The sequence below is a fragment of the Tachyglossus aculeatus genome, chromosome 9 (genome assembly GCF_015852505.1).
Source record: "Tachyglossus aculeatus isolate mTacAcu1 chromosome 9, mTacAcu1.pri, whole genome shotgun sequence".
In the NCBI taxonomy this organism is placed as follows: Eukaryota; Metazoa; Chordata; class Mammalia; order Monotremata; family Tachyglossidae; genus Tachyglossus; species Tachyglossus aculeatus.
The window spans coordinates 47,299,354-47,318,008 of NC_052074.1; the positions used below are offsets into that span (position 1 = coordinate 47,299,354).

Below are 18,655 nucleotides of genomic sequence, written 5' to 3' on the forward strand. Positions count from 1 at the left end.
AGATGGTCCATGGGTCCATGTCCCACATTGGACTCACAGTCTTAATCCCCATTTTTATTATTATTGTTATCAAATGCCATCATTTTTATAGATGAGGTAACCTAAGCAAAGAGAAATTAAGTGACTTGCCCAAGGTCATGCAGCAAATAAGTGGTGGAACTGGGATTAGAACCCAGGTCCTGTGATTCACAGGCCCGTGCTGAGGTAGGTACATCAACACATGTGATGGTGCATGTTACCCTGGGCACTCGGAATAATGATGACATATGGAATATTTTGTGGACATCCATCTGAATCAGCAACAATCTACTAATGACTTTAGTGGTACAATTAAGAAGCACATGGAAGATTTCTGAATAGAAAATTGTTTCAGGCTTCTGAGGTGGCTCCTCCAAGAGGTCTTCCCCAACTATGCCTCAATTCCCCTTCTTCCTCTTCCTTCTTTGCCGTCTATGCACTTGGAGCTATATCCTTTAAGCCCTTGATATTCACACCACCTTCTGCCCTACAGCACTTATGTACATATCCAAAATGTATTTTAATATCTGTTTCCCCTTCTAGACTGTACACTCCTTGTGGGCAGGGAGCGTGTCTACTAACTCTGTTACACTGTACTCTCCCAAGCACTTAGTACAGTGCTACAGTACTCTAAACATAGCATGCACTCAATAAATACCATTGATTGATGGCCCCCCTCCCCACCCACACCATGTGCCCTGAGGTGGCCAACTGTAGTGCTTACTGTCTGAAACCAGCCTTGTGGTAGCTGGAATTTTTAATATTATTATTGTTATTGCACTTGGTAAAAAAAGGTTTGGCCCCAGCAAGGTATTGGCTAAGAGAACGCACCTCACAAACCCCTCTCGGCAGGTAGTACAATTCTCCTTACAGCTATGTCCTTAGGTAAAAGGATATTAAAAACAATAATGAGGACAAGAGATTCATCTAGTATGAAGGTTTCTGTAAGGACACTGCCCCTCACAGACTTGGACAAGATAACATGCCCCTTTTAACTCTAACTCCAGCGTTCTGTTTTAATAATTTATCACCCAGTCCATATTAGATGAGCTTCTACAACATTAAGTGGCCATGTGTCAACTCTGCTCCAGGGTTTACACACCTCCTTTTTTATGGTATTTGTTAAGTGCTTACTATGTGTCAAACACCGTTCTTCTAAGTGCTGGGGTAGATACAAGTTAAGTGGACACAGTCCCCATCCCTCATGGGGCTCACTAAGTAGGAGAGAGAAGAGAACTGAGGCACAGAGAAGTTAAGTGACTTGCCCAAGGTCACGCAGCAAGCATTTGGCAGAACCAGGGTTACAACCCAGTTCCTCTGACTCCCAAGCTTGTGCTCTTTTCACTAGGCCATGCTGCTTCCCTCCTTTGCTGACTACTTCAACTCTAGTGTTAACTGTGTGTGGATGTGGTTTGGGGTGTTCCCAGGCTGCCTATCTTCCATTAGCTAGCATCCAAGCGAGGCATTGTATATGGACAAGATCACGGGTTATTACTTGTACAGGAACTGGGTAGGACATCATTTCTTTTCTTTTTCCATCCAACTTTTACCTCCCTCCATTTCTTTTCTCCTCCACAACATTTCATAAGACCACCCTCCTCCCCCAAATGTTCTTTCAAATCAAAAAACCTAACACACTCTCTAATACACAGGTTAAAAAAACTAAATAAATGAGAAAATTTACTCATCAGTTAACTTCTTTGAGTAAATGCATATTCCTGTATCATAAGTATCCTCCCTTGATATTTTCTGCACTTCCCTATTGCATTAACTCTTTTTTAGTCATGCCTGTTTCTCTGCTGTGTGGCTAATGACTCTTCCCAACTCTTCCCATTCATTGAGAGCCCCCAATGGTGCAAACACTGCACTAATCCTCCTCACTTAGGCTTGATGTTTAAATAAAATTTCTGAAGAGCCTGGATCCAGCCAAGCATACACCCAACATTTTATAGTTACCCCCTCCAGGCAACAATTTGTATGATATAGTTTAATGGTGGTTTAATTATTTGTTGTGTTTTTCACCATACGTGGCAAAAAAATACATCAATGGCAGAAAGAGCAAAACTTACCAGCAACCCATTATTTAAAAAAGCATTCTAAGTTTTAAAATAATTTCACTTCCATTTAAAATACAGGACAAACCCAAACATTAAAATGATCAATCTGGAGAAATGGGAAGTACTATCACTGAAAGGATAGGAGAGAAGAGTCACAAACCAGGAGGAGTGAAAAATAATATTGGAAGGAAAAACAATGTATTGAAATCAGTTTCATGTTGGCTCTTAGTCTGGCCGGTGTTTCTTGGTGAAAACATAAATGCAGCACATATTGGGATGCCTATAAAATGTTCAAATGACCTTATTCATTTTGAAATTGTGAACTATTTTAGGTTTACAGAATTTATTTTAATAGAAATGTTTTTAATTCATACTTGACTTTTTAAAAAGCATTTTTAAATTTTCCATGTTGGGGGATTTACAGTTACTGTTGAAAATGTAAAATTCTATTTTATAGCAGCCTTCTCTTCCTTGGATAAGAATACTAAGTTGACTGGGCTTGCATTTAACTTAGATATTTGAAGCTGGAGATCTGATAGTGCATAATAACACATGTACTTTAGATCATATAAACATTTCAGGAAGAAAGGGAGACAGGGCCCCTGGGTATACAAATTTCAGATTGTTAGCTACATGCATGTTTAGAATGTTAAGTGCCACAAACCAGACAGTAAAGAAGAAATGATTTTATTAGGGCATATGATTTTAGATTATAAAGACTTTTTGAACTCCAAGATTCTTGAAACAACTTAAAGAAGTTACTAGTAACTTACACATTTTCACAGATTTCTTTTATGACCGTTTCTAGTTTCTGGAAAAAAAAGAATTGCATTCAACTTCAAAGTTTGATTGAATTCAGCAATTGTAGTAACCAGATTTGAATAGCTGGACACATGTGTTTTTATATATATATATATATATATATATATATATATATATATATACATATACACACACGTTATTATTTGTATTAAATATTCAATTTATTTAATGCATATTTAATGCAAATAACTCTCATTTCTTATATGAAAATTGGAACTGGAAGATAGATGGGCTGACAATGGCATTGACTTTTCAATACTGTTCATTCTTTAGCTCAATGGCTTATAATTATTATAGGTGATATATTTTTCATTTGCTTAAAATCAGTTCCCACTTTTATTGGTTTGTTCCACAGCACATTCACCTCTGATGGTGGTAATTTGCTGACGTCTCTTTTAAAATATTTTGAAAATACCTACTGGCGCCAATTAAATTCAGGAAAACAGAAGGAAAACGTATTTTGGCTCTCAATATTCCCATTTATGGGGAATTATTAAAAAATAAAGCCAACTACTACATTCAGCAGCTTTCTGCTTTTTAGGAAATAGTTTAATAGTCTTTACCTCAGATGAGAAATCCAAGAAGCTTGATTCACGTCTTTACCGTTTATCAACACACAGAAATCTATATTGTTCCCTGTGCCTTTCACCTGTGTCTTTAAAACTGGAGATCCTGTCTACTTAATATCCCTACAGCCCTTTAGGAAGCACTAGGAATTTGTCAGGGTTTCCTGATGGGGGACATGCCAGAGACTATCTTTAGAAACGGAGGTGCAGTAAGCCATTCTTGGCTAGGAATCGCTGTAAACTAGTTTTCAAGAGCCTCCTTCTGTTTAGCTTATTCCTCTAGGCAAAACTCTCAGTTCAGAACACAACTGTTTGCTGCGGTTCTTTGTGACACGTTTGGAACCGTAGGGAAAAGAAATACAAAGCAATTTTAAAACATGGTGATTTGCTCCGTTGTCATAAGAAAGCAAAAGTGCTTTCCTCTTAGGGTTTAAAGGAGGTGCTTCTCTCCCCCTTCCCCTGCCCCCTCATTCCCAGAGAAAACTGTAAAGCACAATCAATCAATGATATTGATTGAGCACTTACTGTGTGCAAAGCACTGTACTAAGCACAAGTACAAGGAACAGGCCTCAGGGCAGCAGTCCTGAGGACCCCAGACTACAGCTCATGGTTGGGAAGTCGATGACCTGGTTCTTGTCCTGCATTTTTTATCCGCTGCTGCTAAATATCTCCTCATCTCCAGGATCATCATTGGGAACTTTGTCACCAGGAAGGAATGAGGGAAACAGCGTATCCTAGTGGGAAGAGAACGGCCCTGGGAGTCAGAGGAGCTAGGTTCTAATTCTAACTCTGCCATCCGTGTGCTGTGTGACCTTGGGCAAGCCACTTAATTTCTCTGTGCCTCAGTCACCTCATTTGCAAAATTGGGGATTAAATCAGCTTCCATCAGACTGCGAGCCCTGTGGGGCACAAGTTGTATTGTCTCCAACCTGATTATCTTGTATCTACCCCAGCCCCTGCAGTAAGTGCTTACCAAGTACCTTAGAGAGAGAGAGAGAGAGAGAGAGAGAGAGTGTGTGTGTGTGTGTGAATATATATATATGCATGTGTACATATGTATGTGTATATACATATATATGTATATATGTATACATGTGTATATATGTATATGTATATATGTATGCATGTGTATATATACACACACATATATATGTATATATGTATACATGTGTATATATGTATATATATATGTATACGTGTGTATATATGTGTATGTATATATAGGGGGTGGGAACTTCAGCTAAATGTCAGCTAGTTAAGGGAAGGGAATGTGTCCACTAATTATTTTGCTTTGTACTCTCCCAAGTGCTTAGCATAATACTCTGCACATAGGAAGCACTCAATAAATACCACTGATTGGTTGATTGATTGATTGAATTGCTCTCAATGGTTTTCTTGGTAATTTCTGAAGGGCAGTTGGACTGGGGCAGGGGTGGTTTACCCCGGATTTATTCATTACCCATGGGGAAGGTGATTATCAAATCGCCGCCTTCCCTTCCCATCCCTTGCTCCCCAACCCACCTCTTTCCAAATCCCAGACCACGGAAGTGGAAAAGGAAAAGGGGGAGGGCGCATTCAATCAGTCAATAATATGTAATGAAGCCTCTATGTGATAAGTACATGGGACAGTCCAATAAAAGTGAGAGGCTCCCTGTCCTCAAGGAGCTTGCAGTCTATATATGGTGAGGAAGAAAAGGAAGAATCAAGGAAATAACTGGACTAATAATAATTATTATGCTATTTGTTAAGCGCTTAATATGTGCCAAGCACTGTTCTAAGCGCTGAGACAGATACAACATAATGAGGTTGTCCCATGTGGGGCTCACAGTCTTAATCCCCATTTTCCAGATGAGGTAACTGGAGCACAGAGAAGTGAAGTGGCTTGCCCAAGGTCACACAGCAGACAAGTGGCGGAGCCGGGATTAGAACCCACATCCTCTGACTCCCAAATCCGCGCTCTTCCCACTAAGCCACGACTAGCAATGGGGACAACGGCACAGTCGTGGCGCTAGGTAAGGAGCTGGAGCTGGGACCTGGGTGGAGGTATGAACCAAAGATGGGAAAAGAGCCAGGCCGGGGAAGGGGCTGGAGTATGAGCCAGAGCTGGAGCAGGGGCCGGGCCAGGGAAGGATCTGGAACCGGAGCTGGGGTAGGATCTGGGACAGCAAAGGAGAGGCGATTAAGAACCAGAGCTGGAGCAAGAGTCAGGCCAGGGAAGGAGCTGGAGTATGAGCCAGAACTGGGGCAGGAAAGGGAGCGAATATGAACTGGAGCTGGGGCAAGAACCAGGGCAGGGAAGAGGCTGGAGTATGAACCAGAACTGGAGCAGGGGCTGGGCCAGCGAAGGGGGGTGAGTATGAACTAGAGCTGGGGCAAGAGCCAGGGAAGGAACTGGAGTATGATCCAGTAAGAGGAGCAGCATGGCCTAGTGACAAGAGCACGGGCTTGGGGGTCAGAGGCCGTGGGTTCTAATCTTAGTTTCGCCACCTGTCTGCTGTGTGTCCTTGGGCAAATCACTTAACTTCTCTGTGCCTCAGTTACCTCATTTGTAAAATGGGGATTAAGACTGTGAGCCCCATGTGGGACGATCTGATTACCTTGTATTTACCCCAGCGCTTAGAACAGTGCTTGGCACATGGTATGCACTTAACACATACCGTAATTATTATTATAATTATTATTATCCAGAGAATGATATAGAGCTGGGGCAAGAGCCAGGCCAGGGAAGGAACTGGAGTATGATCCAGTAAGAGGAGCAGCATGGCCTAGTGACAAGAGCACGGGCTTGGGGGTCAGAGGCCGTGGGTTCTAATCTTAGTTTTGCCACCTGTCTGCTGTGTGCCCTTGGGCAAGTCACTTAACTTCTCTGTGCCTCAGTTACCTCATTTGTAAAATGGGGATTAAGACTGTGAGCCCCATGTGGGACGATCTGATTACCTTGTATTTACCCCAGCGCTTAGAACAGTGCTTGGCACATGGTATGCACTTAACACATACCGTAATTATTATTATAATTATTATTATCCAGAGAATGAACTAGAGCTGGGGCAAGAGCCAGGCCAGGGAAGAAACTGGAGTATGATCCAGTAAGAGGAGCAGCATGGCCTAGTGACAATCAATCAATCAATCGTATTTATTGAGCACTTACTATGTGCAGAGCACTGTACTAAGCGCTTGGGAAGTACAAATTGGCATCACATAGAGACAGTCCCTACCCAACAGTGGGCTCACAGTCTAAAAGGGGGAGACAGAGAACAGAACCAAACATACCAACAAAATAAAATAAGTAGGATAGAAATGTACAAGTAAAATAAATAAATAGAGTAATAAATATGTACAACCATATATACATATATACAGGTGCTGTGGGGAAGGGAAGGAGGTAAGACGGGGGGATGGAGAGGGGGACGAGGGGGAGAGGAAAGAAGGGGCTCAGTCTGGGAAGGCCTCCTGGAGGAGGTGAGCTCTCAGCAGGGCCTTGAAGGGAGGAAGAGAGCTAGCTTGGCGGATGGGCAGAGGGAGGGCATTCCAGGCCCGGGGGATGACGTGGGCCGGGGGTCGATGGCGGGACAGGCGAGAGCGAGGTACAGTGAGGAGATTAGTGGTGGAGGAGCGGAGGGTGCGGGCTGGGCAGTAGAAGGAGAGAAGGGAGGTGAGGTAGGAGGGGGCGAGGTGATGGACAGCCTTGAAGCCCAGGGTGAGGAGTTTCTGCCTGATGCGCAGATTGATCGGTAGCCATTGGAGGTTTTTGAGGAGGGGAGTAATATGTCCAGAGCGTTTCTGGACAAAGATAATCCGGGCAGCAGCATGAAGTATGGATTGAAGTGGAGAGAGACACGAGGATGGGAGATCAGAGAGAAGGCTAGTGCAGTAGTCCAGACGGGATAGGATGAGAGCTTGAATGAGCAGGGTAGCGGTTTGGATGGAGAGGAAAGGGCGGATCTTGGCAATGTTGCAGAGCTGAGACCGGCAGGTTTTGGTGACGGCTTGGATGTGAGGGGTGAATGAGAGAGCGGAGTCGAGGATGACACCAAGGTTGCGGGCTTGTGAGACGGGAAGGATGGTAGTGCCGTCAACAGAGATGGGAAAGTCAGGGAGAGGACAAGGTTTGGGAGGGAAGACAAGGAGCTCAGTCTTCGACAAGAGCACGGGCTTGGGAGTCAGAGGCTGTGGGTTCTAATCTTAGTTTCGCCACCTGTCTGCTGTGTGCCCTTGGGCAAGTCACTTAACTTCTCTGTGCCTCAGTTACCTCATTTGTAAAATGGGGATTAAGACTGTGAGCCCCATGTGGGACGATCTGATTACCTTGTATTTACTCCAGTGCTTAGAACAGTGCTTGGCACATAGTATGCACTTAGATACTGTAATTATTATTATAATTATTATTACCCAGAGAATGAACTACAGCTGGGGTAAGAGCCAGGCCAGGGAAGGGGCTGGAGTATGATCATCATCATCATCATCAATCGTATTTATTGAGCGCTTACTGTGTGCAGAGCACTGTACTAAGCGCTTGGGAAGTACAAATTGGCAACGTATAGAGACATTCCCTACCCAACAGTGGGCTCACAGTCTAAAACTAATCCAGAGCCAGGGCAGAAAAGGAGCTGGAGAATGAACCAGAGCTGGAGCAGGGGCCGGGCCAGGGAAGGGGGACGAGTAATACCAATAATAATGATGGCATTTATTAGCACTTACTATGTGCAAATCACTGTTCTAAGCGCTGGAATAATGATGACATTTGTTAAGTACTTACTATATGCAAAGCACTGTTCTAAGTGCTGGAATAATGATGACATTTGTTAAGCGCTTACCATGTGCAAAGCACTGTTCTAAGTGCTGGGGGGGATACAAGGTGATCAGGTTGTCCCACGTGGGGCTCACAGTTTTAATCCCCATTTTTACAGATGAGGGAACTGAGGTCCAGAGAAGTGAAGTGATTTGCCCCAAGGCACACAGCTCACAATTGGCAGAACCGGGATTTGAACCTTGACCTCGGACTCCAAAGCCCGGGCTCCTCCCACTGAGCCCCGCTGCTTTTGGAGTCTGATCCGGAGCTGGGGCAGGAATTGGGGGGGCGGCGAGTAGGAATCAATCAATCAATCGTATTTATTGAGCGCTTACTGTGTGCAGAGCACTGTACTAAGCACTTGGGAAGTCCAAGTTGGCAACATCTAGAGACAGTCCCTACCCAACAGTGGGCTCACAGTCTAAAAGGGGGAGACAGAGAACAAAACCAAACATACTAACAAAATACAATCAATCAACCAATCGTATTTATTGAGCGCTTACTGTGTGCAAAGCACTGTACTAAGCGCTTGGGAAGTACAAGTTGGCAACATATAGAGACAGCCCCTACCCAACAGTGGGCTCACAGTCTAAAAGGGGGAGACAGAGAGCAAAACCAAACACACTAACAAAATAAAATCAATCAATCAATCAATCGTATTTATTGAGCGCTTACTGTGTGCAAAGCATTGTACTAAACGCTTGGGAAGTACAAGTTGGCAACATATAGAGACAGCCCCTACCCAACAGTGGGCTCACAGTCTAAAAGGGGGAGACAGAGAACCAAACCAAACATACTAACAAAATAAAATAAATAGAATAGGTATGTACAAGTAAAATAGAGTAATAAATATGCACATACATATATACAGGTGCTGTGGGGTGGGGAAGGAGGTAAGATGAGGGGGAACCACAGCTGGGGCAGGAGGCGGATTTGGGGCCCGGAGGGAGGGTTGGGCGGCTGCGGATCCCGGGAGCCAGGGAGGGGAGAGGAAGAGGAGGAGGAAGAGGAGGAGGAGGAAAAGGAGGAGGAGGAGGAGGAGGCTGGTGCCTGCGGGAGAAACGCGTGCGGGGCGGAGACTGGCGCTGCCAATGAGGCCCGGCCGGGGCTGAGCTGGCCTGGGGAGGCGGGCAGGCAGTGCTGGAGGCAGGAGCTGCAAGAGAAGCAGCAGGAGCTGCAAGAGAAGCTGCGAGAGAAGCAGCAGGAGCTGCAAGAGAAGCTGCAAGAGAAGCAGCAAGAGCTGCAGCCGCAGGCCGGGAGGCAGCGTCCTGGGCCGGGGAGCAGGGAGCAGCTGGAAACTTTCCCAGCGGCAGCAGGAGCAGCAGGTAACTTTGGGTCCCCGTGGTTGGTGGGCCGGCTCCTGGCCCCAGCGGGCCGGGCTGCAGGGTTTGGGGGGGGGAGGGCCCGGGGGGGGCCCGGGAGCCCAGGTGGGGCGGCAGAAGCGTGGGAAAGTTTCCCCCGCCTGCCCCTAAGGCCTCTCCCGGGGCTCGGCTCCGGGGGGGCGAGGAGGCCGGGCCTGCCTGCCTCCCTCCCTCCCTCCCCGCCCTGCCCGCTCCCTCCTCTTCCCCCCCCCGGGACCCCCGGCAGGCCGAGGCCTCATCCCTCCCGGAGCCGGGCCGGGGCCCTTGCAGTTTTCGGAAGCTCTTTTTGCGGGGAGGGAGGGAGGGAGGAAAGAAAAAAGACAGGGATCATCAATCGTATTTATTGAGCGCTCACTATGTGCAGAGCACTGTACTAAGCGCTTAGCACTGTTGGCGGAGAGATCACAACGTTGACCCCGGTCATTTTAATGACATCATGGCCAAGTCGCAGAGGGCCCCATCCCCGCCGCCCTCCCCCTCCTCCCTCTCCTCCCCCTCCTCCTTCTTCTTCTTCCCCTCCTCCTCCTCCTTCTTCTCCTTCTCCTTCTTCTTCTCCTCCACCTCCTTCTTCTTCACCTCCTTCTCCTCCACCTCCTTCTTCTTCACCTCCTTCTCCTCCTCCTTCTCCTTCTTCTTCTCCTCCTTCTCCTTCTTCTTCTCCTCCTTCTCCTTCTTCTTCACCTCCTTCTCCTTCTCCTCCTCCTTCTCCTTCTTCTTCACTCCTCCTTCTCCTTCTCCTCCTCCTCCTTCTCCTTCTTCTTCTCCTCCTCCTTCTCCTCCTCCTCCTTCTTCTCCTCCTCCTCCTTCTCTTCCTTCTTCTTCTCCTCCTCCTTCTCCTCCTCCTCCTCCTTCTTCTCCTCCTTCTCCTTCTCCTTTTACTTCTTCTTCTCCTCCTTCTTCTTCTCCTCCTTCTCCTTCTTCTTCTCCTCCTTCTCCTTCTTCTTCTCCTCCTTCTCCTTCTTCTTCACCTTCTTCTCCTCCTCCTCCTCCTCCTTCTTCTTCTTCTTCTCCTCCTTCTCCTCCTCCTCCTCCTTCTCTTCCTTCTTCTTCTCGTTCTCCTCCTCCTTCTCCTTCTCCTTCTTCTCCTCCTCCTCCTTCGTCTCCTCCTTCTCCTTCTCCTTTTACTTCTTCTTCTCCTCCTCCTCCTCCTTCTTCTCCTCCTCCTCCTTCTTCTTCTCCTTCTCCTTCTTCTTCTCCTCCTCCTCCTCCTCCTTCTTCTTCTTCTCCTGGCCCCGCCACGCTCAGGAAATCCAGCAGCGACCGTTGATACATTTACCTTTTCCACGCCATCACAAGGGTCCCCCAAAGCGGCCACCAAAAGTTTATTTGTTCTGTCGTGCCCAGCTCGTGGTGGTGGCCAGGGCTAGCTGCAACCGGGCGGGAGAGTCATTATAATGATAGCAGTAGTAATAATAATAATAAGGTTAAGTACTTGTGTGCCAAGCACTGTACTAACCCTGGAGTAAATACAAGATAATCGGGTTGGATCCAATCCCTGGCCCACACGGCATAAGACAGTTACCCTCCTCCCCTTCAAAGCCTTATTGAAGACACATCTCCTCCAGGAGGCCTTCCCAGACTAAGCCCCACCTTTCCTCATCTCTCCCTCCCTTCTGCATCACTCTGACTTGCTCCCTTTCCTCGCCGCCCCCCCCCCCCCGCAAAGCCCCACAGCACTTACGTACATCTCTGTCATTTTATTTATTTTTACTGATGTCTGTCTCCCCCCCCCACTCCAAGACTGTAAGCCCGCTGTGGGCAGGGAATGTCGGTTTATTGTTGTATTGTACTCTCCCAAGTGCAGAGTACAGTGCTCTGCAAGCATTTACAACTCATTAAATATGATTGAATGAATGAATGGGATTCTCAGTCTATGGGGGAGGAAAAACAGGTATTTAATCCCCCATTTTACATATGAGGAATCTGAGGCATAGAGAAGTGTCACGACTTGTCCAAGTTCACAGAGCTGGACTGTGAGCTCGTTGTGGGTAGGGATTGTCTCCCTTTATTGCTGTATTCTACTTTCGAAGAACTTAGCACAGTGCTCTGCACACAGTAAGCGCTCAATAAATACGATCGAATGAATGGAATTAGAACCCAGGCCTTTTCACTAGATTACACTGCTTCTGTAAAGTGGTCACCTAGAGATTATGCCCTACCCATTTTCCTCCTGCCTCACTCCTTCCTTCCTTCCTTCCCTCCCCCTTTCCCATCATTTGTTCATTCATTCAGTTGTATTTATTGAGCCCTTACTGTGAGCAGAGCCTAGCCCTAGCTTCCCCTGAAGTGCCCTGATGCCACACAGAACAGTCATTCCCATTCCCTGGAATAGTCATCCATGCAGGAGGAAAATCAGTCAATCACTGGTATTGTTGGGTGCTTACTCTGGGCAGAACATTGTACTAAGCGCTTGAGGGGAGTACAGTGCAGCAGAGGTGATGGACACATTCCCTGCCCACAGTGAGTTTACAGTCTAAAGGAACAGTCTCCCAGTAATTACCATCTTGGGAACCAGAAATAGGTTGAGGGGTAGAAATGGCCCTCCTATCTTGACCCTGACTGGTCTTTTCAGTGAACCATTGCAGGTAGGGTGGGTACTAGTATTAATAGTATTTATTAAATGCTTGCCCTGAAGAGTAATGTACTAAGCCCTGGAAGAGAATACGTATGTGGAAATTAGAGTCCTGTTCCTTCTGGGGGGCTCACAATCCAAGTGGTTCTGGTTTTATTAAAATGGGGAGTCAGGTTACCCTTACTAAAGGGGACCCACAGCTATAATAATTAATCCATTAATAGTATTTATTGACTGCCCAATTTATGCAGAGCACTGGACTAAGTGCTTGGGAGAGTGTGATAAACACAATCCCTACCCTCAAGGAGTTTACAGCCTAGAGGAGGAGTTGGTCACAAAACAACAGTTGGGAGGAGGGAGAAATTGGAAAGATGGGTATGTGGATGAGTAAGTACTTAAATGGCGCCTTTAAGGGATTTGGAAATTGCTGATGTCACTCTGTGCTGAGGGAAATTCCAAACCTGGGTTTTAGCAGAAATAAATCTGGACCTCATGAGTGCTGAACCCAGGCCAATAGGCCTAGAGTAGTGATTATCTTTGAGGTGGAAGTGAAGGCAGTGTGGCTCCTTCTGGTGGTTTCCCTCTTTTTCCTCCTCTTAAGCTCATCCTGATGCCTGTGAGGATGTCAGTCTATGTAGAGGATGTGAAGTTTACCCACCTAACAGAACGGGACATTTCAGTAATACTATTGGAAAGGCAGAGGTTTAGGTCTTTAGTGTCTCTTTCTTTTCTGGCTGCTGGAAATGAAAGAATTTATGAGGGCCTGGGGGGTGTTCATAGTATTGTAAATGCTTTACTCATTCAGCTATTTAAAGACTTTTTGCCGGGAGATACAACCAAGTGGGTTGGTTCTTGTGAAGTTTTGGTATCATTCCGAGTGCTCGATGCGTGTCAGCTGGCAGGCTCAGTAAATATATCCTGATGGTTTTAAAATGAAAAGCATCTAGAAGTAAAGGAAATAAATATGGTATCTGACATCCTTCAGAGTTTCCTCCTAATGTTAATTCCGTTGCTCACCTGCCAAGAGAACTCATTCCAGAGCTTCCTGACTGTGGAGGTCTGACAGTATCGGGATGGGAAACATGGCACTGATTCCAGTGAGGCCAGGAAGGTCCACACAGGAGGGTAAGGTTGCTTTGAATAACATGGTCTTGCAGTTATGGTACAGTGAGCTTCTGTTAACTGGTTGTTGGAGGGCTGGTTTTCTGGCTTTTTTGGTTTAGTTAACCACCGGAATGCCCAAATTATAATCATTTATGTCCATTGTAGAGCCAAAACATATTTGACTCAGGGCCAGTTTTGCTCAGCTTCCCTTAACAGCCTGTAAGAAAGGAACATTTTGTGTCTTGAACCACACTCATCTAGTTTGTGTCATAGCAACTTTGTGATATTAGGGGATCTAGGAATGTAATTTTAAGGACTCTAAGCCAGTCTTGATTACATCCTTCATTTTTGTGCATCATCATACCCTGAGCGTGGCATGTGGCTAGTTAATACGTTATCTCCCAGGGAAACATTAAGACCTGCATCCCAGGAAGAGTAGAACTGTAATTCATAGTATAATTATTCCAGCTAGCGTGACTGGAGATGGGGGTTAACGTTTCTGTCAATGTTTCCATTATAATTTCTGACAATTGTGAAGGTTTTATCTAGGTTACAAATGGGTTTTGAAGGTCTCAGGAAATAGCTTTTCCTTTTCTAGTTCAAAAAAGAGGGCCAGCATACGTTAAACTACAAGAGTGAATTTAAAGAAGAAACAAAGAATCACAATTTCGAGGGGGCTCTGTGGCTAAAGAACATTTTGTTGACTTGAGCCTGTATTGCCACCTGTTTGAGAGTGGAAAGACCTTGCCTCTCCAGCTGTTTTATCCTGTCCCCTGTTTCCAGAGGATATTTTCCTAAACATCCATAACAAGAAGAAGCCAGAGCATAATGAAATGCAGGCCCTGGTCCGGAGCCCTTGGTATCTGTTGATGGAGTAATCTGTGAAGTGCATAACAGCAGTGAGAACTAGCTGGAGACCGAAACCAAGCAGACTAAATAGCACTTGCTCAGGGAAAATTCTCACAGTATTTTATTTCCAACTTAACTCTTTCCTCTGAAGAACAGGACTAACAGCTGCATATAGGCGCCAGGGATTAAAAATACAATAAAATCCTGCTCTGGAAAAGGGTCTCAGAAGTTGAATTTTTGAAAACCCACACTCAGGTAGTGGCTTTCTCTTCAGAACTGGTCTACGGGTTGAGGGATTGGCTTATTTTGACCCTTTGTTTTATGAACTTCTGGTTTTATTCCAATTTTAACCCAGACCAGGGCTTCTGTCACAGTAACCTAGCCATCTCTCTAATCTGCTTCTCTTAAAAATTAAAAATTGGGCTTACTTTTTGCCTTTCATCTTAGTTTCTTTGAGTTTAATCACAAAAGTCTAGGTGAATATGCTTTCTCTTTGTCATCTTTACCTTAATCTGCTTTTTGATGTCTGGATGTTCTGACATTGCTTGCTGGGTTAAAGTTTTCTCTTATTCTAGAGGTCTAGCTCAGTAGTCAAATTAATAGCTTCAGGTGACCCATTTTCACCAGCGTGACATTCCAAAATGGTTTTGCGGGAATCGACGCATTGTCTTTTTTAGCGTATCCGGGTACTCATAAGTCTAACCCTTTTTACCAGGCTGTTAATGTATTGATGTCAAAAGGTTTGATAAATGAAATTTTTGTTTCAGCAGCCTGTGTTCATCACAAGTATTCCAAAACTTCCTCTTTAAGTCCTGAAAGAGAAGATGTTTAAAATATTGAGCAGTGAAAAACAGTACTCCACAATTACTTGCTGACAAACTAGGAAATTAATAATGGTATTAAATTAAAAGTGGAATTTAAGCACTTATACCACGGTACTAAGCACTGGGGTCGTTAGAAAATAATTAACACAGGCCCCCTCCCACACGGTGCTCTTAGTCTCAGCGGGAGGAAGAACAGGTATTTAGGATTTCAACATGTTAAGATATTGGTTCAGATGTGCTATTTGAGGTTGTTTTTTGCTTGATGTCAGAGGATAAAACTAAGAGTACTTACAGTCTGCATTCTGAATTTTAATGCATGGGAAAGTGTGCAAAGGGAAGGGTTAAGTGTGGCTTTGAAGGATTTGAGGAAGTAAGTGATACAGAGAAGCAGTATGGCTCAGTGGAAAGAGCACGGGCTTTGGAATCAGAGGTCATGGGTTCAAATCCCAGCTCTGCCAATTGTCAGCTGTGTGACTTTGGGCAAGTCACTTAACTTCTCTGTGCCTGTTACCTCATCTGTAAAATGGGGATTAAGATTGTGAGCCCCACGTGGGACAACCTGATCACTTTGTAATCTCCCCAGCGCTTAGAACAGTGCTTTGTATATAGTAAGGGCTTAATACATGCCATTATTATTATTATTATTACAGATAATCCAAATTAAAGTTGGTAGCCCTTGGCTCTAACTGGGTGGAGGAGAACAGTGGCGTGTTGGAGGATGATGGCCCAGAGTTTGGACAGAAACCGCCTTGCAGACCCAGTGTGAGAGGAGGTTGGAGGGAAGAAAGGCACATAGCTGACAAGATCTTAAAAATCAGATAATTGTGTTGGCATGGGGTTACAGAGATTGGCATACCCATGGTGTCTGTCTAATTCTAATGACCTCCCAAAACCTAATTCTAATGACCGCCCAAAACCTCATCCAGATTTGGACTGGATGCGGTTGCCGTGCTCTCTCTGGGTGGATTGTATGTTGTATTAGGCCTGAATGCCACTCTTGTATTCTCTCCATTTTCTTACATCATAATCCCCAGTACCTGGGTGTGCGAGGTACCATGCTGAGAGTGCTAAACTGAGACAGAGTTCCTGACCTGAGTCATTTGAAATTCCGGAGAGTTCTTCTTGGTTGTGAAGTTTGCTTTTGAAGCTCTTCCCTTTGCTCAGTGTATTAGGTTGGAATTTGGGAGTGGAGACAGGAGCGGAGGAGTGAAAGAGAATAAGGAAAAGGGAGGGAGAGAGAGAGAAGGGTAAGAGAAGGAAGGGGAGGCCAAAGGGTTGTCTCTGACTACATGCGGTCTCCACCTTCAAACCTGATGTCCAGCTGTTTCTCCTCCCCCACTGCACCAGGCACTGTGGGAAGAATTGTGGCAGTTTGGTTGGGGACAGTCATAGGAAATAATAATAATAATAATTCTGGTGTTTGTTAAGCACTTACTATGTGCCCGGTGTGGCTCAGTGAAAAGAGCATGGGCTTTGGAGCCAGAGGTCGTGGGTTCAAATCCCAGCTCTGCCACTTGTCAGCTGTGTGACTTTGGGCAAGTCACTTAACTTCTCTGTGCTTCAGTTCCCTCATCTGTAAAATGGGGATTGAGACTGTGAGCCCTACGTGGGACAACCTGATCACCTTGTATCTCCCCAGCGCTTAGAACAGTGCTTTGCACATAGTAAGCGCTTAACAAATAAAAAAAAAAGTTCTGGGGTGGATACAAGCAACTTGGGTTGGACATAGTCCTTGTCCCAAGTCGGGCTCACAGTCTCAATCCCCATTTTACAGGTGAGGTAACTGAGGCACAGGGAAGTTAAGTGACTTGCCCAAGGTCACACGATAAACAAGTGGTGGATTGGGAATTTCATTCAATCGTATTTATTGAGTGCTTACTGTGTGCAGAGCACTGTCCTAAGCGCTTGGTTAGAACCCATGACCTTCTGACTCGCAGGCCTGTGCTCTATCCACTACGCCATGCTGAGGAGAAGGAGCAGTGAGAAAAATGAACAATGTTTGGCCTTTTTTTTTTAGTTTGTCCTAATCCGTTTTGATCATGAGTCTCCCCCTTCTAGACTGTGAGCCCACTGTTGGGTAGGGACCGTCTCTATATATTGCCAACTTGTACTTCCCAAGCACTTAGTACAGTGCTCTGCACACAGTAAGCGCTCAATAAATACGATTGAATGAATGAATGAATAAGTCCCTTGAAGGTCCGGACAGGGCTTCGATCAGTGTCCAGGATTCCTTCCCAGTCCTTGGTAGGGCCAGTCCTTCACACATTGTAAGTGCCCGAGAAGTGGTCGTCAAGCAGCCTGGCTCAGTGGAAGGAGCCCGGGCTTGGGAGTCAGAGGTCGTGGGTTCTAATGCCAGCTCTGCCACTTGTCATGTGTGTGACCTTGGGCAAGTCACTTCTCTGTGCCTCAGTTACCTCATCTATAAAATGGGGATGAAGACTGTGAGCCCCACGTAGGACAACCTGATTATCTTGTATCTACCCGAGTGCTTAGAACAGTGCTTGGCAAATCTCCAGTGGCTACCAATCAACCTATGCATCAGGCAGAAACTCCTCACCCTGGGCTTCAAGGCTGTCCATCACCTCCCCCCCCCACCTCACCTCCCTTCTCTCCTTCTCCAGCCCAGCCCGCACCCTCTGCTCCTCCACCGCTAATCTCCTCACCGTGCCTCGTTCTCGCCTGTCCCGCCTTCAACCCCCAGCCCACGTCCTCCCCCTGGCCTGGAATGCCCTCCTTCCCCACATCCGCCAAGTTAGCTCTCTTCCTCCCTTCAAGGCCCTACTGAGAGCTCACCTCCTCCAGGAAGCCTTCCCAGACTGAGCCTCCTCCTTCCTCTCCCCCTCCTCCCGCTCTCCATCCCCCCCCGCCTTACCTCCTTCCCTTCCCCACAGCACCTGTATATATGTATATATGTTTGTACGTATTTATTTCTCTATTTATTTTACTTGTACATATCTATTCTGTTTATTTTATTTTGTTAATATGTTTTGTTTTGTTGTCTATCTCCCCCTTCTAGACTGTGAGCCCGCTCTTGGGTAGGGACCGTCTCTATATGTTGCCAACTTGTACTTCCCAAGCGCTTAGTACAGTGCTGTGCACACAGTAAGCACTCAATAAATATGATTGATAGTAAGCGCTTAACAAATACCAACATTATTATTATTAATGTTTAAAAGCAGAAATGTAGACATGCAATAACAATAAAGCCTTGAATTTTACAAGGGTGGGGGAGGTGTAAAAAATTTTCCCAAAGGTTTTTTCACTTTAGCATCACCGTTGTATGTTTTTGAGTTCTGAGAACTCTGTATTAGATACTTGGGAAATAAACAGAAATCTATGACTTGGTCACTACCCTAATGTACCACTGTAATGGAAAACTTATACTGTAATGGAGGACTATGGGCTGACAAATAGTAAGAGTTAAAAGAATATACACAAAGTGGGTAAATAAAGCAAGAAGGGGTAAATACAAAGATAAAGTGATTATAAGATTTTGGCGGACAGAGATTGTGTCTGTGACCTCTGTTGAACTCTCCCAAGCATTTAGTTAGCCCTCTGTACTTGTAGGGCTCCATAAACGTCATTTATGGATTCATGAGCACTGAGGTGGCTGAGGAGATGACATGCCTGGGGAAGTGGGATGCTAAGTACTACCTCACCCAGGAGTTGGCTTTTTAGAAAAACAATAAAGCT

At 45.5% G+C, this 18,655-nt stretch overlaps 1 protein-coding gene across 6 annotated transcripts in view; it reads left to right on the forward strand.

The window, feature by feature from the left end:
- The first annotated feature begins 9,443 nt into the window (after window positions 1-9,443).
- TANC1 (tetratricopeptide repeat, ankyrin repeat and coiled-coil containing 1) overlaps window positions 9,444-18,655 on the forward strand; it is a 167,545-nt gene continuing 158,333 nt past the window's right edge. For all 6 annotated transcript variants that reach the window (XM_038751030.1, XM_038751033.1, XM_038751031.1 and 3 more), the window contains exon 1: window positions 9,444-9,577. The gene's annotated coding sequence lies outside the window, so the exon portion shown is untranslated. The remainder of the gene's footprint in view (window positions 9,578-18,655) is intronic.